This window comes from Neopelma chrysocephalum, unplaced genomic scaffold (genome assembly GCF_003984885.1).
Source record: "Neopelma chrysocephalum unplaced genomic scaffold, ASM398488v2 Primary Assembly neopelma1_94, whole genome shotgun sequence".
Lineage (NCBI taxonomy): Eukaryota > Metazoa > Chordata > Aves > Passeriformes > Pipridae > Neopelma > Neopelma chrysocephalum.
The window spans coordinates 4,282,848-4,306,172 of NW_020897756.1; the positions used below are offsets into that span (position 1 = coordinate 4,282,848).

Here is a 23,325-nt window from a genome sequence, read left to right on the forward strand (position 1 = left end):
AAATAGGCTCTGCTTCCGTCAGGAGAGGAAGGTAATAAAATTTCAGGTCCTCGTTCACTGTGCCTGCTCCTCCTTGAGCTGCATCCAAGCGCTCCAGAGGCACGGAAGGAAACCTGCTGGTTGCTCTGCACCTCTGGAAATGAGTCCTTCCCTTTATTTTTTCCCCTTTAGGCACCAAAATATGGATGCAATCCTAATAAAAGCCAGTTGGAGAATCTCAAAACCCCTGATGATTCCAAAAATGATGCTTCACTGCTTGTTTTCTCCTTGCCTTTCCCCCTGCATCTTCCACTGCAGAGCTGATCTTCAGTTTTGGGGAGTTAACTCTCAGCTACATCCAAACCAGGCATTTTGGGATAGTGAGCTGGCAGCTATTAGGAGACCAGGCTGTGTGTTTTTGGGAGGCTGAGGTATGCTTTATCTCTGGGTAGGTAGCAAGAACAGGTAGGTCCTGGGCAGGTGGCTGAGCTTGCTCGGCAGATGCTGTGGACTTACACTGGGTCGGGATGAGTGTGCTGATCTTCAGGATCAGCTGTTGGGAATGCTGGGGAATCTCTGTGCGGTTGGGGAAGGGATGGAGACAGGTGAGAGGCTGGGAGATGGTGGGAGCAGAGTGTGGAGAAAGGAAGCGAAAATAAGGCGAAAAAAGAGGCTAAAAGGAAGAAGTGGTTACAGACCATGGAAACAAGGAGCAACAACGGGCAGGATAAAAGGAAGGTCTGGATGGAGGCTGAACTCTCTTAATAAGCGTCCCATTAATGAATCGTTTCTCCCGCGGCAGCACCGGGATGTGGACGATATCCAGCCCTCTCCTCCTGACCTCTGCGCTCCCCTCGCTCGCCGCCCGCCTGGTTTTCCCTTGGCTCCCTGCCCCGAGCCAAACCACAACCTTTCCGAGAGCCCCGGGCAGGATGGGAGGCACATGGCAGCGGTGTAAGGGGAGCCTCTCGCAGCCGCCTGTGCCTGGGTGGGCGTGCTGGGTTCTTTCGTAAACTAATAGCTCCCAGCAGTGCTACTAAATCAGACTTGGTGGAGCCGGGAGCGGAGCGCTGGAATGCCGGGCCAGGCGCAAAGGGCTGTGCTGGGTTGTTTCTTTTTTTTTTTTCTTTTTCCTTTTTTTTCCCCTCACCCCCCCTCCTTTCCCAAACCCAGCGTTAGGTCCAGAGGGTCAGCGGGAAAGCAGGAGAGGGAGCTGGCAAGGATGGGCTGTGCAAAGAGCAATGGTTGAAAAATGAATTTTAAAAAAAAAAAACAACCTACCCTAAAAAAGCACGTTTTAAACTGGGAGTGGGGGGGATTTGTGGTTCTTTGAGGCTGGAAGGAAGGGAATCCTGTTCAGTGCTAAACCTGCAAAGCCAACAAACTGGGATGCTGCTGGGAAGCCCTCCTTAAAATCCTGGGCTGCTGGTGGTTTTACTGGGTTTAATGAACAAAACAGCTGAGGATTTTATTTTTTTAAAGCGACTTATGGGCAGGCTGTGGTTTGGGTGAGAAATTGGGATATTTTTAATCAAGGTTAGTGACAACTAATTAATGAGGAAAAGACCCCCCTTTTGGTGGCTGTGTGGTGGGGAGGTACCACCTTCCTCTTCTGAAGGACCAGGCAAGGAGCAGAGCCCCTGCAGCCCTCAGAGATGAGCAGTCCCAGGGACTGGAGGGGAGGGAAACTTGGGATGAAATTGGGAAAGAGGCTTCTGTTAAAGGAGCCCAAGATAAAGAAGGAAAAGCCAGAGGCTGTAGCAGGGAAGTCACCCATGGAGGGAAGTGCTGGAAGCAAACTGGGTACATGATGACCCTGCTGTGGGGAAAGGGCTTGGGATCCATCACATGCATTTTCTTGCTCACATTTTGATTGTCCTTTCTGGGATAAGGCCCAAAACACAAGTTCAGCTGAAGAGTCCTGCTTTGATAAGCTTTAAGCTGTGCTTTCTTCACTGTTAAATATCTTCCATGTGGGAGGTGGTAGGGAGTACTCAGAGCCCAGAGTAGGGTGTCTGATCTAGGACACAGCTCTCAAGGCCCATTTTCTCACCTGCAAAAGGGAGGATTTCTGCTTCCACAGCTTGTCTGCACCACAAACAGGTGCTAAAGAGGATGGCCCTGCAAGGACTTGGGCAAAAGTGTCGGATCCAGGCAGGTAATTGGGTTTTCCAAAATTGTAGAGAGGTGCCTGAGAGCTGCAGCAGAGCTCCATCAGCACAGCTTCCCATGCCAGGAATGATCCTGATCGGGGTGTTGGGCACTTAAAGATGAACATCACTGAAATGACAATTGGAGGGGAGTGGATGTGTGTATTTTAACAAATCTGTGTAATCAAACGGCACTGCTATTGATCTGGAAAATACTGTCAAGCTGCAGAGCTGTTGGACTAGAATTAATCCTCTGCAGGCTGGATTTTACTCTCTCCAAATAGGATTACTCATTTTTTCCATATTTTTGTGTTTCGTTTAAATACCCATGACAGCTACAGAAGCTTGAATTTCTAATCAGAGCAAGAGTGTTAGATTTAGGAATTGGTTGGTTGTTTTAGGGGGGATGTTTTTGGACAGGATGTCAGTTACTGCCTGGTTTTTCTTTACATTATGGTCACAGGAATAAGGCAGGGTCTGCTTAGGTGACGTGTGTCCCCCCCCTCCTTAATAGGTGTCCAGAAGTAAAATTTCAGTAACTTCCTTAAATTGTGCCTGGTTCCTTGTTGCACCATTGTTGCCCTGGGTTTTGGTTTTTGGTTGTTTGTTGGGTTTTTTTTGCAAGGTCTGTTTGTAGTTGTTCTGGGTGTAAAATTCTACCAGCTTAGTTAAGACCAACTTTTAATATGGTTTTTCCATTCTCTGGGCAGTATTGAAATGGCACAAAAGCCAAACACTGCTTATGTTCACTCCTGAAGGAGGCAATGTAATTAGATTTCCTTGAGGGATGGAGCCTCTCTGCTCTGGAGACAGGCTGAGAGAGCTGGGGGTGTTCAGCCTGGAAAAGAGAAGGTCCAGGAAGACCTTAGAGTCCCTTCCAGTGCCTAAAGGGGCTCCAAGAGAGCTGGAGAGGGATGTTGGACACAGGCCTGGAGTGACAGGACAAGGGGGAATGGCTTTAAACTGACAGAGGACAGGGTTAGATGGGATATTGGGAAGAAACTCTTCCCTGTGAGGGTGTTGAGGTTGGATGGGGCTTGGAACAACCTGATCTAGTGGAAGGTGTCTCTGCCCATGGCAGGAGGTGGAATGAGATGAGTTTCAAGGTCCCTTCCAACCCAAAACCGTTCTATGATTCTATGACAAATTAAGCTTGTTAACATAATCTCCCATGTGCTAATTCAAATAATGGATGTATTGAAAAGAGGATGTTTGTTAAATGTGATATATTTGCCAAAAATGGAGAGGTCTAATCTCTGTTTTGGGGGGGGTTTCACGTTTGTCTGCTGAGCTTGAACTCAAGTCAGCCAGTCTCCCCTGCAACCCCACCAGCATCCCTTCAAAGGGAGCAGTCCCTTCTTGGCTCCACTGACTTGTAAGGCATAAAGAAGGCAATAAAATGTTTGACTTTCCTGCCAGACCTGAGCCTGGAGGAGTAGGAGGATCCCAATTGGTTTCCATCAGATTCCAGTTAGCATGAATTTACGGTTCCTACTTAGCCTGATAAATGGCTTTGGCTGCCTCGGTGCATTTGGATTTATTTTCCTGTGTGATGGAAAGTGGTCAGCTTGAAAAGGCCAAGGCTTTCCAGGGTTGCCGTGATTTCAAGTGAAGCTTCTTTCCGAGGCAAGAACACAGCAGGCAGAAAATAAAGCCGAGGCACATCATGAAATATGTGTGGAATAGCAGAGAAATCAGAAGCAGTTTGGGTCTCTTGTGCTTGCTGTGGCAATGGGCTGTGATAGGCATAAAAATTCCACTGGAAACTGGAAAAATTCTTCAGATTTCCTCGCTTTCCTCAGAAACCACACTGAGCAGCAGGTATCAATAGCTCCCAGTGTTCAAACTTTGTTTGCATCGTTCTTTCCATGGAACATTCCCAGGAGAAGAAAGCAGAGGCAGATTAGCATGGTGAGCCGGGGAAAGCAGTTTGCCCCGTGCTGCCTGCAGTCCTGCTTCCTTCCGCTGTGCTGGTGATGTCTGGGCTACAAAATGTGGTTTAATGCATATTTGGGGAGCAGGGAAGCCTTTTGGTTACAGTGAGTGCTGCTTGGGGTCAGTAGATAAGTGGACTCTCCATCCCTGGAATTGTTCAAGGCCACGGGCAGGGGGGATGTAACTGGATGAGCTTTAAGGTCCCTTCCAACCCAAACCATTCTGTGACTCTGTGTCTCACTGTCTTCTCTTAGTGAGTGGCCTCTGCTTTCCACGAGCTCTGTTTGTAAAGATGGTGGCTGAGCAGGACGTGGTTTCTGGGATGCTTTCTCCTGGCTCACTTTGAAGAAACTGGAGTTGGTGTTCCTGGAGAGACCAGTTGGCAGTGGTGTGCTTGCCTGTGGCTCCATGGATCTGTCTCATTTGAGGGATGGCTCATGTTTTGGATGAGCTGAGGCACATGGGTCATGTGTAAGACACAATCCACGAGCCCTTCAAAGGAGGTTTTGCAGTGGCTTCTACTCAGAGCACCCTGGTGACCCTACCTTTAGTTTTTATGCCTTAAGGGCCCAAAACCACACGTGCATCTGCCTTGTTCTGAGCCATGAGATCTGGCATATTCCTGCCTCTCTAGCCAGAAGTGGGGATGTATTCCCCTGGGGATGTTGGGTTTTTGGTTGACATTGGGCTGTGGACACCATGGCAGAGACTGTGAACCATTTTCATTAAGGTTTATAAAGCCACATCACTGGAACTTGTACTTAAAGTACTTGGAATGCTGTGAGTTTTTGGCATTTCAAACTACTTTAGGTTGTAAAAATAGGGGAAAGATTTATTTGACCATGGATTGACAAAGGATAGTTAGAACCCAGTTGTCATAGTTGGGGACTGCTTTTGTTTGTGTGAAGTGAAATGTTACAAGCCATTCAGGTCCTCAAGTTAAAATATGATTAAAAAACAAGTTGAGGGAACACCAGCTGCTACTTACCTATCTCACATAAAGCCCCCAAACCCCAGGCTGTCCTATGTACCTTCTGAGAGGGCTTTCTGTGATGACTTTGACCCAGAGAGCTGCCAGCTGCCAGGCTGCATCTCTTGAGCATCTTCTGTTTGCCATCCAGCATTCACCCCTCTGTCTCACTCAGACCAGAGTCAGCTTTTGAATTCCCTGGCTGGTTTCAGGCTGGTTTGGCGATGTTGGGACAGAGCTGGACAGGGCACAGCCGTGTCTGATGCTGAATGCATAATGCCTTGAGCACAGGGCTGCATCCATCTGCCTGGTACCATCTCCACTGGGGACAAAGCTGCAACATGAGCTTGCTTCTTATAAGACATCAGAGAATCCACATAAGAGCCTGTGCTGTCGGCACGACCCCGGCCGGGGAGGGCTCCTGTTGGGGACCTCACAGTGCGAGGCGCCGGGGAGCCGCTCATGAGATGCGAGTTCCATAGGAAAATAACTTTATTAGTTCTGGTGCTGGTGGAGCTGCTTTGGGTTGTGTCTCCCTTCATTGTCTGTGTAATTTAGAGATGATTTTTCCATCTCGGCTTATGAAATATTGAGAGCTTCAGTATTTTGCGCAACCTCCATCAGAAGTGTCAGAAGCCCCAGCGAGCTGAACTTTCTGCAGTTAAGTGTTTTATTGACTTGCCTTGCCAGCAGCCCCACCAGCAGGGCCTGAGGTGCAAGCAAGAAGTGGGTGCCTCTTCCCAACCCACTTTGCTGCCTGAGCATCACCTCGTGGGATGCTCTAAGTGTCCGTGTGCTGATACTTGAATGTGATTCACTTTTTTTTTTCCAACTGAAGCATGTGAAATTGCTGGTCTTGGGTTAAGTTTGGAGGTGGGAGAGTTGCTGTAAACCTGTGCCCCCTCTGCCTGCAGCCAGCCAAGGAATCAGCAGCTTCATGTGTTCCTACAGCAGACCGGAGTCCCTTCCAAAATGCTCCCCCAGTTATCATCCAGCATCCTATACTGGGAGGCCTGTCTTTTGCAGGAGATCATGGCCCCTGTGTTCATGCCATGCCTGCTCGTAGAATGCTTTTTAATACTTCCTTTAAAGCACTTTTCTCCCTTTACAGCCTTTTCCCCTCCCAGAAGGAGGCAGAGGTACCTTAAACTAATTAGGAATAAGCAGCAGAGAAGCAGGGGGTGAAGGGTTAGGTGGGATGCAGGGGGGCAGTACCTCTAGAAGGTTTATGGACCTGGCTTGGCAGTTAGCAGTAGCCTGCCAGAGCACTGGGAATTTCATAAAAAGAAGAATTTTCTGTCTGCAAATGAGTAAATATCCCATCATGCCTACACCAACTATGGAGAATATGGCATGTGTGATTTCTGGACTTCTGAAAAGTCAGCATCCCTCAGCTTGGGCTCTTAGTTTGCTGCCCTGGGGAAGGACGGAGGGAAAGTACAGAGCTCCCTGGTTCTCCAGAAAGTAGCTGGAGGGAGAGGTGGTGTTGCCTGCAAAGATTTGGGAAGGATATCAAGAGCTGAACCTGCTCAGCTGTATGGACTGGATTCACAATCCTTGCTGAGATCTTAAAATGTGTCTGCGCACGGTCTGCAAGCAAAACGCAAATGTAGCTTGTCCTCCTGGGGTGGTTTTATGGGAGCTGGGAGGAGGATGGTTTTTGGGCAAGAGCTGGAGGGGTGGTTGCCCCTTCTCGGGGCAGCACAGCCGGCAGCCAGGGACGCCCATCTGCGTGGCCAGGAATGCTGTTGTGTAAATGCGTGTTTGCCCAGCGCCCGGCTCGAGGTGAATGGTGCTGGGCTGATGGGATTAGTCAGGGGCCTCCAGTTAATATCTGTTGTTCACACCACACCTCGGGGAGCGGCTATTCAGGATTACCGGGAGGTTCGGAGGTGGCAGAGCCGCCACGTCTGTGCATTAATGGGAGGGGGAAATGGTCCAGTGTGGCTGTGTCCGGTGGGTTCCTGCTCTGAGCCTCCCTCGCTGCTCCGAGGTCCTGGTGGAGTTTGCTCCCCGTATAAAGCATTTCGGATTTACATTTTCCTTTAACACTTCCTCTTCGATCCCAGTAATATGTTACACATTTAATTGCCCTTCCTTTGAATTTTCCAGTCTGCTTTTGGTACCCTTGCAACATCAGTATCTTGTTATCTTGTTGTTGCTTCTAATTGCTAACACATGCCAGCTTTCCAGCGCTGCAAACTCTGGCGCTGGGCTTGTTGGAGTGTGGGGGGGGGAGAGTTTACAGCGAAGATTTACGTGCGTGGGGAAACCTTCAGAAAATTAATCCTCCGGTTTACCCAACAGCTTTATCCGGATTTCAAAACCGAGGTCTGAACGGAGATGTACCCCCGGCGCCGCGTAAGGCAGAGCTGTTTTTTGGGAGGGTGGCAGCGCCCGTGTCGGTCGGCGAAGCCTCTTTTCCTCCCGCCGCTGTCTCGCTGTTATTGCCGGCCATAAACAAATTACGTGTATTTAACAAGTTAATGTCAGGCGGGCTGCGAGGCGCTGGTAGGTGTGTGCCTGGTGACATCAGCTGGCGAGCAGCCTGGCAGCAGCGCGGCACAGGCAGGGAGCAGGCAGGGAGCCGAGGGTGTGTTGCCTCTAAGCTGGGTATTCTGGCAAGGTGGAGAGCTGGTCTGTTTGGCAGGACCTTCCCATCTGGGATCCATCTGTGTTTCCCTGGAATCGGACAGGCGGCTCCAGGCAGTGAGAAATCGCAGATGTGCGGGACCTGACACATGTCCAGCTAATGAAAGGAGAAGGCAGGCTGGGCTCCGGCTGCGCTCGAAGATCACGAGCGGAGGAGGAGGAGGAGGAGGAGGAAGAGCGCTTTTCTTTCTATTTCAAAGAAACTAGGTGTATTCAACAGCAGCTGGATCCTTGCAACCTCGCCGGTTAGGGTAAGCGATAGCCGGGTTTATTTTTAAACAGCGCTGGGTTAGGCTCGGCTTATCCGGGCGCAGCGGGGGATGCTCGGGGGGGATGCTCAGCCCTTGTGCCGCCGGCGAGGTTTGAGGAGCGACCTGTGTTCCGCCGGCGGGCTGGGGAGACCCTCAACCTTGGGAGCAGGTAGAGGGAGAGGGTGGGAGCGGCGGCGGCCGCAGCGCTTTGCCTGCCTCGCTCCTCTGCAGTGGCTGTGCTGGGGAAAACTTCAATAGCCGAGCGGCTGCAAGCGAGGATTCTGCAGCTGAAAAAACACTAAACTCTCTCTGAGGAGAGCTGCGGTACAGCTTGTTCCGTGTTGCTATGGAATGGTTATTATTTTTTTTTTTCCTACCCCCCCAACCCCTCCTCCGTGAGCAGAGGGCTGGGATTCAGCGTTTTCTGGGGAAATGGCAAAGCAGGAAGGGTTTTGTGTGTTTTAGCAGAATGTGGGGTGTTTTTTTTGCTGTGCCCAGCCTTACTCTGGTTTCTGCATGCTGGTATTGAAGCTCGGAAAGAGGGGGGGTAAATCTGCAGAGGTGGATTTCTTCCATTGGCTCCCAAATTTCCTTAATTTTCCCCGTGTTTTCAGGGCTTCTCTGCATTGTGGCAGAGGCTGCTCCCTTTTTGTCTTTGCGCTCCTTGAGCAGCAACTGATGCTCCCAGCATCTAAATCTCCCGGATCAATTTTGTGATACCAGCACAGACCTCCCCCTGTATATTTTCATGTCAGGCTGCAGACTGCTGTATTTTCTGTTTTTCCGTTGTAATCCCTGGATCCTGCATATTTAGTTTAAACCTGCCCTTTTTCCTCCCTCCCTGTCTTTTGGGAAGGTTCAGCAGTTGAAATTGCTCCTCCAACCCTCTGTGTAGCTTCTTGTAAAGATACTTCTGTTCCATGTTGGCTGAGCTGCTGCCCCAGGGCGTGCTCCCCAAAATATTCCCAGCTTTTTCTCCCTCCTGCAGCACTCAGCTCCCATGCAACAATACTCACAGTCCCTTTTATGTGCTGGAGAAATCCTGCCCAGCCACGGGAGATGCACCAAAATCAGCACTCAAAGTTTGGGGAGCTGAAATGTGGCTGAGCATCGCTTGCTGTCAGGCTGGAAAAAGAGAGAATATTTGCTAGGCTGTCTGGTGCAGCATGATTCCCTTCGGTGTTGCTTTGTCCAGGTTAGTTTTAAATGTGCCAGATGACAGGGTTTCCCAGGGGAGAGCCTGGCCAGGTTCCCTGGCTGGGTGCATGGGCTGCAGCTCTGTGCTGGGCCACCTTAAGGTTTTCCTTCTCCTGCAGCATGCAAGCATTTGGGTATAGACTTTAAAAATAAAATATATATATATATAATCTGCTTCTGCAGACACAACAAACACCTCCCGTGTGTCCCTTGCTGTCCCCAGAGAGGAGGCAGAAGGAGCATGTGCTGCTCTTCAACTTCAGCGTCTCAAAGTGCACCAGCACAAAGGAGGTAGAAACCCAAAAAGTGTCCAGCAAAGCCAGACAGAGTGTGATGATACCTAAAAGCAAAGGAGACTTCCCGAATTTATGAAGGCAGTGCAGTGTGTTGGAGCATCTGCCCCTGTGGTCTCTCCTTGCAGGGCTCTGATTAAACCAGCGGAAGTTTCGCCGGCATCGGGGCAGCGCGTTTGGCCATTAAACAACTAATTTGCTGAAGTCTTGCTCGAGCCCTGCAGGAAACTTTGGGTTTTTTTTCTCAGGTTCCTTCATTTTTGGAAAGGATTTGGGGTGCCTGACAAGCTGAGTGCTTAGGTGGGAGAGGTGATTGTGTTTTGGGAAAGAGGGGGGCTGGAAACTCGGTGGCCAGTCGTAATAATTTTATAGAAATGGTATAGGACATCCAAGTGAAGGCACCTTGTTTTTTCACAGTTGTCTGCTGGATGACATGATTTTCACTATTAATATGGAAAAGATGTTTATTCTGATTTTTTTGAACTGCCTAGGCTTCATCTAAATGACTGCGTGTCCTCCTCAGCACATGCAGCAGTTAGAGAAACACACAAATAATGCAAAACTAAGAGACTCCAGTGTAAGAAACAAGGAAAAAGGGGTAAAGCAAAGGCGGTTTGAGCAAATACTGCCAACAGGAAAGTGCAGTTAAGCCAAGGGAAGGATTTGAAAGGTTTGAGGAAGGAGCAGAATTGCTAAAGGCAGGGAGAATAAATCGTTAATCTGAGAACTCTATTACACAGGGAATGCCCCAAGGAAAAGAGCAGAAACTCCATTTAATAGTGAAAAGGCCAAACCAGTGCTGCCAAGTCGGGCTCTGCTCTGCCCAGGGACTGGAGCCACAGCCCCTGCTTACTTCCAAGATGCTGCTATTTTTGCAACTTGCATCTGCTGGTGTTGCAGAGGCTTGTTCGAACCCGCCGGAGCTGAAACGAAGGGAGCTTTTCTCACATGAACCCTGGGTCAGGCTCTTGGGTTTGGTTTTCCTTTTGTTTTATTCCTCTTGGTCTTACAGGAGCAGTGTCCCCGAGAGAGGAGGGTTTCTCTTAATGTTGCCTCATCTGTCCTGCCTGAGTCCCAGATTATTTTATTGCTGCTTTACAGAGCTTTGTCACGTGTCACCCATGGTGGATTTTGGCTCGTCGAGGTTATCACTGGTTTGACAGGTTTGTGTGGTTTGACTGAGTTTTCAAGGCAACCAGCTCTTTGGTCCTCAAACTGACCCATAAACGCAGTAACCACCAGCAGCATTTAGCAGGAGGCAGCGCTCTCCCACGGTTATGGGATGGGATGGGTGAGCCAGGTGGCCTCTTGTTTTTTCCAGCTCTGATTTTTTAAGGTTTGGACAAAAAACAAGATTTGTTTGATGGGTATGTGTGATGTTTATAGTATAGCTGGAGAGCCGAATACAGTAATTTGAGGATTTGGGCATATGCAGCAAATTTAAGGCAATGCTGGCTGGTTCTTACATCTGAGCAGGAGATGGTCATAATCTGTTGCCTGTTGGGTTTTTTCCCATTATAAGAGCTGGCTTATCCATACTTGTTCTGGGCTGGATTCTAAGCTTGCCTTTATTTAGTGACTATTTCCCTATCTGATTGCTTGTTAGGAGCTAGGTATGAAATGTGTTTCGACAGACACTCCAGAGCAGTCCCTGGGGGCAGCGTCACTGCAGGTCTCTGGGAGCCTGTTCAACTTTTATTTTTATGATGGAGACTGTCTTAATTCATGCAGCGTTCGGGGAACGGCTGGAAAAACCTTTGTTTAGAGCAGGAGCAGCAGCCAGGAAGAGCTGGTGAGCGATGATCCCACAGTTAAAGTGCAGCATGGAGAGGCTTGGGTTCAGTGCCTGGGTCTGCAAGCAATTTTCTGAGGCAGGACCTTGACCTTAGCACCGCTTTGTGTGTCAGCAGCTTATGTCCGACAGGACAATAGCGATTTCAGAGGTTTCAAAGCATTTTAAAGTGTAACTATCATGCCTTTTATTGGGCTGGGCAGTGGCATTTTTATAAGCCAAGCTTAAGGTTTTAGAATAATGCGTATTGAATTTCCTTGGCGCGCTCCTGGCCGCAGGATTCCCGTCTCTCATGGGCCACGGCAGGACTTGTGCTGTGGGAGGAGGACGGTTACAGGTGGCCAGAAGACCACTGAGAAGAGCCAAGACTTGCAGATGTGCTGCTTGGTTACTCCCTGGTCCTACAGAAACAACAAAACCAGGAGCCAGTTTTTCCTTGCGGCAACAGGACGCCACAACCCGCCGGTGGGATGCTGTGTAACCATCCCTTCCAAAGGCATCTCTTCCACCGGGAAAAAACAAACAAACAAAACCAACCGAGAAAGCCCCAAAAGCATTGAGGGGAGGAGGAGGAGGAGGAAGGCCAGGCTGCAGCCCCGGAATAGCTCAGACCTGTTGCTGCCCGGCGGGCTGTGGATGCGAGCGGGGCCGGTGTGGCTCGGGATGCTGCCGGGGGGAGCGGGGCATTGTGCGGGAACAGATGTGCGGGGCGCTGCCGCCGCGTGCCGGCCCGGAGCCGCTGCTCCCAGCGCCAGGTGCAGCCATTGTTCCCGCTGGTCCCTATTCATCCGCCCTCGGCTGCCGCTCCGCGCCCGCTCCCGCATTGTTCCTCCAGGAAATTAGCATTAAAAACCCATCCGAAACCCCCACGTCCCTCAACTGCAGGTGACTGTTATTGGCCCCAGCTGCCACCCTTGTGCTTGATTACTTCCATATGGGGTTGTGGCAAGAAGTAGGATCCACTTATTGATTTTTTTAAAAAAATTTTTTTTTAATATATTTTTTCTCCCTTTTTTATTTCCCCCCCCACAGCCCACACGGACACTTCAGCTCTTGCAAGGAACAAAACCCTGAAATCTGTTAAGCCCCTGATAGGCTCCAGTTGCTGTTACAACCGGGATGAACATTTTACAGGCGAAGCTAATTACACCCTCCCTCTGCTTTCTTCCTTTCTTCATACCCCACCCCATAAATGTAAAATAACCAGAGGGCAATTGGTAGTAAATTAAATCTTTGCAGTGTCCTCAGAGGAGGTTTCCTTGCTAGCAGGAAGAAGTCTGCCGGGCTTTAGATGTTTGGGGTTGTTTTTTTTAACTAGAAAATGGGAAACTGGCATGTTGCTGTGGCACACCTATTAAAGGGACACAGATCCCAACCTGCGTCTGGATAGAAAAGGAAAAAATAATTGAACGAGTGGGCTGTTAATTTGTGAGTGTTGTCAGCTGTTGAGAGGAGCCAGAGAGAAACTGGGTGCCAACTGAGGCTACAGAATTCTAGGAACGATGTGATTTTTCTCCTGGTGTGATTTATCTGCAGGGCAGCAGGTTCCATGAAACCCCAAAATATTTTCTGGGGTGCTCTGGCAGAGTGCCATGGAGCAGCCTGGGTTTGCCTCGAGGCGAGAAATGCTGCAGTTGGTAAGAGGAGGGAGGGAGGGATCTCTTGGTGCCCTACCTAGGACTTGGAAATGAACCTGCCCTGCAGAGGCACGGAGCATCTCCGGTGAGGAACACAGGTGGGTCGTGTCCCGCGACATGGGGACCAGCCCACGCAGCCCTGACCTACTTTGTGCCAGGCAGGGATGGAGGAGAGTGGCACTGGGCAGAGCCTCCCTCCGTGCTCCTGCCCAAACAACTTGGGTGACAAAGCCCTGTGCGGGTCTGGAGGGTGTGTGGTCGCAGTGCAGAACTCTGTGGAGAAACATTGTGTTTCCCTGTGGAACACTGGGCCCCCAAAATGAGTTTGGGTATGGTGATGAGGGTTGTTCTGGTGGCTCCTGATGGAGGAGCTCGTGGGGGGATGATGGTCCTTGGAGCTACTTGACCGAGGTGTTGCCTGCTGCTTCCTGGGCCTCAGCAGGCTGCTGAAGGTGAAGCCCATCAAAGCCCCCCAGGCCTCAGCTGTTACAGCTTGTGAGGCTGTTCCATAGGGAATCAGTGGGTCTTGTGTCTTAGCATTCTGGGTGGTACCTCAGCAGCCACTTCCATGGGATCTGTCTTGTTCCTGCTGGTGGTGCACTGGGAAGTCCCAGGCAGCACATGCTGAGAGCTGGCAGGGCACTCTGGTGTGACAGAGGTGCTGCAGCGTCCCATTGTGGTACAGACACACATAAGCAAACCTCTAGGTAGAAATTATCCTAGATGTGCTCATCTATCCTCAGAGCGAGACGTGGCAGACACAGTCATAATGGAAATGACTTTTTATTCAGCAAATGCAGCCCCTTTGGGCAGAGTCCCTCTGGCTGGTCTGGAAGTAGGCACCAAAGTGAGTCTTTGCTCAGGTCTTTGGGGTTGGCTGGGGTTGGTTGATGTCTGTGTTGTGAATGTGAACTCACAGATGGGGAATGGACTTGTCCTGAGGCTGTCTCTCAGCATGGATCCTTTGGCATTTGCCAGGTTGGCCCCTACCGTGAGCTCCGTCCTCTCTTTTACAGGTGGGACCTGCTGGTGTGGTTTGTGAGCATTTAGAATAAAAACTCTGGTTGCTGTCTGAGAAGATGTGTTTAGCTGAAGTACTTGGCTTATTTACTGCACACACTTCCTTCCTGATACAGAGCTCTCCTGGCTTGGCTGCCCAGCGTGGACCACCCAGATCTTCCTGGGAAGTATCCGTGCAGGTGCAGCTGTGAAGGTTGTGCACTTCTCAAAAGATCTGGTTCTTAGGGGTGCTGTGCAGTGTGGGGAGAGCCACAGGTCAATCGGGTCAGAAGGTGGATGAAGGTAGCAAGACAACCTAATGGAATATCTCGAGCAATTTTCCTCAGACTTGGTTTAGACCCTTCAAAGTCAAATCTCAAACTTAGGGGGTTTCTTCTCCCTAATTAAATTAACAGGCCATATGGTGTTTACTGTGAGCGCCTGCAATATGGAAGGAGCTACCTCCTGGATCACTTTCTTTTTTCAAAAGCTGCTGCTTTACCTGATGTCACTGTTCTGAAATGTTCTTTTCAGCAGCGGGCGCGAGGGGTTATTTCTGCCACCTCACTGCTGTTGGTGTCACCTTCTGATCCCGGGGCTGAGCTGTATCATAACCTGTTTCTGCAGCCTTCTTTGTCTTTTCCTGGCTTTTGAAATGTCATTTTGCTGCTTGGTGGGGAGTGTGCACAGGTCAGGGCTTTTTTTCATGCTCTTTCACATGCAGATAATGATTCTTGTTCTTGTGTTTGAGGAGCATAGAAAACAACTCGGGGTGAGTGTTTTTGGGGAGTAGTGGTATTTTTTTCTAACGACTACTAGTGATTTTTTTCTTTGAGGACCATCTCAGGAACGTGTGAAACTGAAAGTTTTGTAGAGTTTTGTTCTTTATTACTGGGCTATTTTTAAAGAAAGAAGTTATTTTGCATGTGCTGCTTTTATCTTCACATGAAATCTGGAGGAGGAAATTAAGACCTCGAGGAAGAAAACCATTGGTTTATTATCAGACCTCTGCATTTAACTGAACAGGAAATAGGGTGAGAATCTCTAAACCTGTAAGAGAAATCAAGGGATGGAAAGTGTCAGATTTTGCTGTCTGTTTTGAGCTGCTCTCACTCGTTTAGCTGGGTTTTTTGGTAAGCAGCGTTCTTGTGAGTGGACTTGCTGTGAACTCATCCTGTACCTCTCCAATGATGTAACTGAACCTTTCTCTGTGATTTTTAACTTGTTGATGCATCTTTTCTTTAGGGGCTTGGTGACCCTTCGTCTTCAGCCAGGCTCAGCTTGTTCTGGGGTGTCTGAGCTCCCAGGAACAGATCCATTTGTGTCCTCTGAAAACACCCTGCCACATTAGCATATTCCTGTAACGTATGCTCAAAGGGTGTTTCTTTGCAGAGAAGCCTCTCTAAAGATAGCATCGTGAAGTTCTGTGTTGTCAACCAGGGACACTTGATCTAAAAAACAACATTTGATACACAGACAAGGTTTGCAAGTGCCATCTGGATTCTAGGAGATGAGCTAGGTTGTCTCTGTTTTGCATACACTCACCAGGAAAAAAAAGGGGGTGCAGGCAGATCAATTCTTTAGGATAACCTGAGCAGAACTGTTCAGTCCACACGAATGTCCTCAGTGACATGGGACACCAGTGTAATCCCACACCACTGGGTATCATGTGCCTGTGGACCTGCTTAAGGTGCTGGAAATAATTCTGTAGTTTAGTGGTATGTTATTGAAACCCAGGTGGAACCAATTTAAATTCTCTGGGGCCAGAAATACTTTAATCTCTTTATCAAGCAAACTGCAAGGCAGAACCTGCAAATGGTGCAAAGCCCCGCAGAAGTGGGCATCTTTTTAGGGAGGTGGGATGCTGAGAACGCAGATGTCTTTGTCTGGCTTCAGTTCTGTGTGGTGGAGAGTCTGTCCCCAAACCCACGCCAGCACTGAGAGAAGCCTGAACACCATGAACATCTGATGTAGTCCTGGGCTGAACAGCAAACTCACTGTCCACATCTTCCCAGGGACATGTAGCTTATAAAACGTATTTTCCTTCAGGGTCTGTTTCTTGATTTTTCTAGTTATCCTCTCGTATGCAAATCTAATTTGCCTAATGGGCTGGTGAGTGTAATTGGAAGGCAGCCTGCACTTACACGATAGTGAAAAGTCTCACCTGTGCCCAAGCACAGATGGGGCTCTGCCTCACTGCTGCATCATTAGAGGAAATTTATAGGCTTTGCTGTGACCAGAGGAGGAAAACAGCAGTTTCAGACAAACTTGGGGCTTTGCTGGGGTTTTTCGTTCCCTGGTCTTGCAATTTTGGTGGTCGAGCTTTTTGGTTAACATAGTTTTTGTCTTTCCCCCGTGCTCCAGTTGATGGGGAGTGGGTTAATGCGAGTTACTGGTAACTAGCTGAGGACAACCCTAAGAGTGACGAGTTGGAAAAGTCTTGTCTGTGCTGTGTTGCAGTGGGATGGTTTGTAAGCAAGCACAGCAGCAGCTGAGCCAACCTTCACTCTGCGGTCCCGGTGGATCACTGAATCTCCAGAGCTTATCCATGGAAAATCTCCACCTCCACTGCCCACAAGAGGGAGGGGAGGGAGGCACAGCAGAGGCAGTTGCTGCTGTGTGTCCATCTCTGCTGGGGTTGTTCACTGAACAGACCTAGAAGCTGTGGCTGCCCCATCCCTGGAATTGTCCAAGGCCAGGTTGGACGGGGCTTGGAGCAACCTGGGCTGGTGGGAGGTGTCCCTGCCCATGGCAGGGGGTGGAATGAGATGAGCTTTAAGGTCCCTTCCAGCCCAAACTGGTGATTCTAAGCAGTGAGTTTTAACATCTGTCCTGTCTGTGCTGGCCTGTGGTGCTACAGGTGTGTAGAGGCCCATCTGCATCATCGGGCTCCTACACCCCTCCCAAACCCTCCCCTAAAAGTGTTCCTCCTGTGCTTCCAGCCCTGTGGGATGGTGGAAAACTTTCCACATGCGGGTCAGGCTTGGGGAGAAGAGGAAGAGCAGTTTGTGTAGTGGCGTGAGGAGCGTTTTTAAGAGGCAGAATTGCTGTCTTGGCAGGGCTCCTGTGTGTGCCATCGATCGGGAGGGACTGTGAGCTGGGCAGCAGTTAATGCACTTAGCGCCCAAGTGAATGAAGTGTGCTCTCCACAGAGCTGTTGGGAGTTATGGAGTGATTAGTGAGCCTTGGCTACCTCAGGAGCATTGACAGGGCAGTGAGAGGGGTGTCGGTGTGTGCAGCACTGCCAGCACAGTGCCAGGGCTGGTGTGGGAAAGCCACTGTGGCTGTGGGGTGAGGGACACTTGTCACAGAATCCTAGAATGGGTCAGGTTGGAAGGGACCACACTGGGGCATCTGGTCCCACCTCCCTGCTCCAGCAGAGCACATGGCACAGGATTGTGTCCAGAGGGTTCTGAAATGTCTCCAGTGAGGAGACTCCACACCCCCTCTGGTCTCAGTTCAGAGCTCAGTCACTGCTCAGCAAAGAGGTTCTTCCTCATGTTCAGGTGGAGCTTCCTGGGCATCAGTTCCTGCCCGTTCCTCTTGTGCCATTGCTGGGCCCCCCCGAGCAGATCCTGGTCCATCCTCTGCCCCCTCCCTGCAGCCCCTACAGACATGGATGGGGTCCCCTCTGGCACTCGTGGGAAGCTGTAAATAATGGAGATGGAATGGACTTCCCAAATCTCTGCCAAGTTTCTCCTTGATTTCTTGGATGAGTTGCCCAGTTTTGGTTAAAGTCTGGTGGAACTTTAGCCCTGGAGCTGGCTGGCAGTGAGAGAGCTCCTGCTTTGCAGCCTCCATCCAGAGAAGGGAGACTTCCTGTTGGACTCTGCTTTATATTTGGAAAAGAGACCAAATTATATGACTTCAGGGACCCAAGGGGGATGTTTTTCTGTATCCTTCCTTGATTGCTTCATACTGGGATTGTGGTAGAACTTGGTTAGTGGTCTGTTTTGCGTTGGATTTAGTTTTTGTTTTGTTTTTGCAAAAATGACCATTGTTTTCATCTAAACTGGCCCTTCTGCCTGGGAGCTTCTGGACTGCTTCCTTCTCCAGATGGTCAGGACTTGTACCTGTTCTGTGCTTAACAAACAGTTGTTTGGGGTTTTTTTTCCTAGTTTAATTTAGGCTTTTCTATTAGTTTTGGGTGTCCTTGGTGTTATTTGTGCTTCTCTGTGGTCATACTGGCTGTTATGGATTAAATGTGGTTTTCTGTCTTGAGATTTTCTCACTTCTTTAAGGAATGACCTTGCTTTTCTAAATTGACATTATTTACAGTTACTGGTAGTGGTGCCTGGGCTGCTGGCACTGGTGCTTTGGGTCTGCCTTGTATGGAGAGACTTTTTTTATCCCAGTTCCTGTATTACTCACTTTGAGCACTCTGCCCATTGAATACCCTCACCCACAGACCCCAGATCTGCTGGTTCTCATTAGCTCCAGATCCCCTTGTGCTCACCAGCATTCATGGTGCTCTTGAGAAATCCAGATTTGCTCAGTACTGGGTATTTTTCAAGGTCAGTGGTGGTTTTTAAGGTTGATTTGTAGTGGTGGGAACCAAATCATCAAGCAGCAGAGCTTGGAGGATGGAGGACCATGAGAGGGATGTATCTTAAATAGTTGTTTTAAAGCTTCTGACTTAAACCTCCTCTATACATCTTTAATAACCACGTTTTAAGTTTTTAATATTCAATTACTGGATAACTTAAAGGGGAATTTGTGGTGGGTTTGAAATCATCCTTTATTTTAAAAGATTTAATGATTTTCAGGCTGTTCCCCTTTTCCCTGCATTGTCTGAACTTCTGAGGTGCTCTGGGCTGGCTCTGCCCTATGTAGGATTCCTGGGGTGTGTCTGTACTCACCTCTGGGTCAGGTGGAGCAGTGCAGGGAATGAGGACCTGTCCAAGTCATGGACAATATCCATGTTTGTTGTTCCCAGCGAGGCAGGTGAGGCAGGATCACTGTGAAGGTCCAGTCTGATCTCAAGGATACCCAGGGAAAAGGACAAGCTTGCACAGACAAGGGCTGTCTCTCCTGAAGGAGACTTGTGTTTTCCTCTTGCTGCTGTGGCTGAAGGATTTCTGGGTTCTCTGATGACACAAAACTTCAGTAAACCTTGCTGTCCTCCTAACAATCTGTGGGAGCTTCTGTACAGACAAAACAACCCTTACATATCCCTGTAGGAACTGGTGCTGTGTGTGGCCAAACAGATTCCCAGCAGCAAAAAGGGAGCAGAGGGGCAGGGGTGGGCAGGACCCAGAGTCCCAGGACCTGTGGGGTTGGGGTCTGAGCTCTCCTGGCACTGCAGCACGGGCATCACAACATCCTCAGCTGCTTGGGGTTAAAAATGCATTAGGAAGTGCAATGGACTCTGCTTGATGTGATGCTTTTCTCTCAAACTCCTGAAGTGATTGCCCCTGGAGAGGGATTCATCCTGCAGTGAGCAGAGTAGGATGCTGGTGGGAAGCCTTGAAGGAAAGGGGCTCACTGTGCTGACCCAGAATCGGCGTCTTTCTCAGCATCTTCTGAAGGTTTCCTCCTCTTCCACAACTTTACTTTCCCTACTGAAACTGAGAGCTGGGATGTAAAACACCAGGCGGTGAAAAAGAAGGGTGGCTCGCTCAGTGTCTCAGAACAAACCATCACTGCTGGTTTCCCCCAGCTCCCAGGGCTGGACCAGCCCCACAGTGTGGGTGCTGCAGGTCCCAGTGGAAATCCCCCGGGCAGGGTGTCTCCCGGGGAAGCCATGGGAATGCTGGGCCTGCAGTGCTCACCTGGATGTTTTGGAGGAGGGCAGTGCTGCAGTGTGGGAGCTGTGGCCTCGCTGTGTGTGCGGCTCCAGCGATGCTGCAGTGCTGCTCCTGCTGGAACGTGCCCTTTGCAGGTTGCCCTTCGCTCAACTCTTCTGTTAAAAGATAAAGTAAGGAAGGCAGTGAGGAGGCTCGGGGTCCCAGGCTCTCAGATGGAGTTAGTGGGGAGGTGGTGAGATGAATTTGTGGCTTAAATCTCTTCTGCCAAGGTCTTGCTGGTGGATTTGAAGCAGCAAGCGCTGCCCGTGCACCTCTAACTGCAGCATCCCTACGAGAGACTTGTGCAGGAGAAGCTGCACAGCAGCCAGATTCCTCTGGGAATGCTTCCCTTGGGTGAGACAACCCTGTAGCCTCCCCGAGGCTCCTCCAGAACCTCTCCTGTGACCAGAGAAGCCCAGCAAGGGCTGCAGTGCTGGTGGCCCCATGCTGGCTCCTCCATGGGGAGCTGCGGTGGTGGCCTGGGTTTCCTGGGTCATTCCTAGAAGCCTGGCCAGCAGCTCCACATTTCCAAAGCCCCCTTAAATGAGTAGATGCATTCCTATTACCATTCTGAGCTGTGGAGTGCCCCTTGGAGCTAATTAGTAATTAGAGGATGCCAATTAACCACAGCTCCCTGGGCTCTACCACTGCTTTGCTGGTACTGCTGGGTTGAAGAGAGAGGGAACAAAATGGAGCCCAGTGGGAATGTGTTTCATCTGGAGAGCAGGAGAAGGGAGGAGCTGCTTGTTAAATGGCCAGCAATCCAAGTTTTAAAAGGATTTATGAGGGCTAGATAAAATCATGTCCTGAAGGCTGTCTCGAAGCCTCTGTTAAGGTGGAAAATGCTTTCTACAGTTAAAGCTTGTTTCACTGTTTTCCCTCTTTTGGACCTCCCAAAATTTTACAGGTACAGAAGTTCCAGCCTTATTTACTCTATGGTGTTTAGCCTAGGCAGGGTGGAAAGCAGATTTCCACTCCCAAAATTACAGTGCTCAGTTGTTCTATATAACCTGTGGGTTGTATGCCTGCCCACCTTTGGGAACGTGGTCCCTAAACTGTGACAGAGTTTAAGGAATGTCAGTAAGTTTGGTGCTGGCATTGCCAGGGGAGGCTTGGTCATCCTGCCACGGGTTTCCCACTTGTTGGATCACTTCTTACTCTCTGGTGTAAACTTGGTGTTCACTCTCTGGACCCTAGAGGGGCAAATGGCCCCATCCATGGCCTTCCTGCTCTGGGCAGGGAGCAACTTCCAACCTTTTAGGGGTAACCCCTTAAAGCCAACTTTTTAAATGACTTTTCCTATCTAAAAAGTAGCTGAGATGGTAAAAGTGCTGTGCTGCTTTCATTTGATTTTGTTTTTAACTCATATAAGCATGATTAACTCAATTCTTGCTTTCACCATGGACAGAATTTACTGTTAAGAGAAACTCAAGCTCTTTTTTTTTTTGCCCCGACTTATCGTTTCTCCATGTGCAGGAGCCCCACAAAATAACCATTAAATAAAAAAATAATCTTTGATACCAGACTGTTGCTCCAAGTCTTTCTCAATGGTATCCCTTTGTACGTGTTGTGTCTGGGCTCCGCCGGACTCGGGAGCCATTTATCTTCCTGGTGTTTTCTTCCCTGCAGCAAATGAGACACAGATGTTCCCATCTGGAAAGTTTGCTCCCGCCACCGTCGCTTCACTCGGAGTTGGAGGCTTTGGAGAGCAGTGCAGCAGGCTGAGACTTTTGAGAACTAATTTTTCCATGATTGTGATAATTGCCTGTTTGATATCTGTAACTGCTTTCGTTTTTCATTCAGAGTGCTTTAACCCCGAGAAGTAAATAGCGCGGAGGAGTAAATATTTCTTAATATTGTTACAGGAGTGGGTGATTTAAAAAAAGAAAAAACAACCAGCCTTGATTCCATAACGTTGAATGGAACAATGAATTAATGAAAAAATACCAAAAATACTTTAGCAGTAACCAGGCAAATGAATTAGTTAGCATCTCTGGCTTTGCTGAATAACTGCCTTGTCCTGGGTTAAAATCCCAAGCCAAAGGGGGCTGAGCAGCCAGAGGGGTGGTTTGGTCAGGGAGGATCACTCCCCTCAATCCCCCAAAATGCTTCTCATCTTAAAATTGCAAGGCTGGCCATGTTGTAGGCTTTGGTTTCCAGGAATATATCTGCTGGGCTATATTCCAGGAGTATATCCCTCCCTCCAGGGTGGCTGTCCCTGATGGGGGCAGAGCAAGGAGTTGGTGAGGATGAGGAGGATTCTGTGCCCTGGGGCATCACAGACTCCCTGGCAGAGCTCACTGCATCCCTTTGAGACAGTGATGAGCAAAAGCTGCTGCCACAGATGTCAAGGGATGAACTGGGGTCCCCAAAACTTCTTTGGTTGGATGCTAGTGGTGCAGGAAGGGAATGGCTACAGCATTTTGGTTAGAGAAGCAACAGCTCCCAGGTGGCTGCTGCACCGTGTGTGAATGGTTTTTGGGGCATCTTTCATGGTCTAAGTAACTATTCCCTGACTCCTTCCTGGAAAAGAGAGCAGGAGAGTGGGGGATACCACATCAGGGTGGTTTGTGTTCTTGTAGAAGCAAGATGACCAGAATAGGGGCACTTGATGTACACCCTGCTCGGGGGGCTGCTGGACATGAGAGTTTGTGGGATGAATCCTGCATCCACGGGTTTGCACTGCTGGCCCTGGTACAAACCCATGGCCCAAGAGGAAAGCAGAGCTAAGGAGGCAGGAATGTCATGCAGGTGGGTTTGTGCTGATGTATCTGGCATGGCCAAGGCACAGGCAGAGCTGGGACTCCATCCCTGTTGTCTGGGTGGGAACTGCTCCCGAGTCCAACCTGTGCTACCGATGAGTTTGTAGAGCCAGGCACGTTAATAGGATTTCATAAAAACCACTGAAGGGCAAGATGGATAAAGATCTGCAGTCTGCCTTCAGGAATAAATTATTAATCTTATTTCCCTTATTAACTGCTTTCTGGACTGGTTGCGAACGATAACATACTTTGCTCTTTCAAGTTCTTCTATCTGAGTTTCACGTTGAATTGAGATTTAAAGTGAAACAGCTGTGTGTGGGAGAGGACTAGATGGCAATGGAGATACAAGCGTTTATTTTTGATTTATAAAATGCCTCTCCCAGGCTCAGCAGCTCCCTCCTGTGTGATGCAAGGCTCTCCTGCGAGGTGCCGAGCCCTCTCCACTCCCACAGCATCTTACAGCTCAGGAGCTGAGATGTGCTACAAACCCAAGCTGAACAGGCTAAAAATAGTCTGATCACATTTGGGGGAGGAAGTATCAGCACAGTAACATAAGTTACCCGCTGCAACAGATGCTGTAGTATCATCTTGGCCAGCTCAGTGTGGAGGGAGAAGGATGGAGAAGGACCTTGTTGGACCAGCCCTTAGTGGTGACCTGTTTATGTAACTTTATCCCATTTCTGGTTGTAAATTATCATTTATTGACTGGAGCAAAGGGAAACCTGTATAAACCCCCCTACATGCAAATAAATGTCAATATTTGTATAGAAATGTCATCTTGACTGCAAACCTCCCAGTGTCTCACTCTCTTCCAAATTGGGATGGACCCAATCATCCTTTTTTGCCTAAGGCTGCTGTATTGGCTGCCTTGTTGCTGATGCTTATCTTCAGTCTTCCCCCTCCATCACTTTTTGATGTGGTG

The 23,325-nt window shown here is 49.3% G+C and overlaps 1 protein-coding gene across 2 annotated transcripts in view; it reads left to right on the top strand.

Moving 5' to 3' along the window:
• The window catches only part of CBFA2T2 (CBFA2/RUNX1 translocation partner 2), a 57,688-nt gene that overhangs the window by 14,690 nt on the left and 19,673 nt on the right, over positions 1-23,325 (top strand). The window contains exon 1 of one of the 2 annotated variants that reach the window (XM_027693868.1): positions 7,579-7,937. The exons of the other annotated variant lie outside the window; for it this stretch is intronic. The gene's annotated coding sequence lies outside the window, so the exon portion shown is untranslated. Of the gene's footprint in view, positions 1-7,578; positions 7,938-23,325 lie in introns of those variants that run through there. 2 annotated transcript variants of the gene reach the window in all.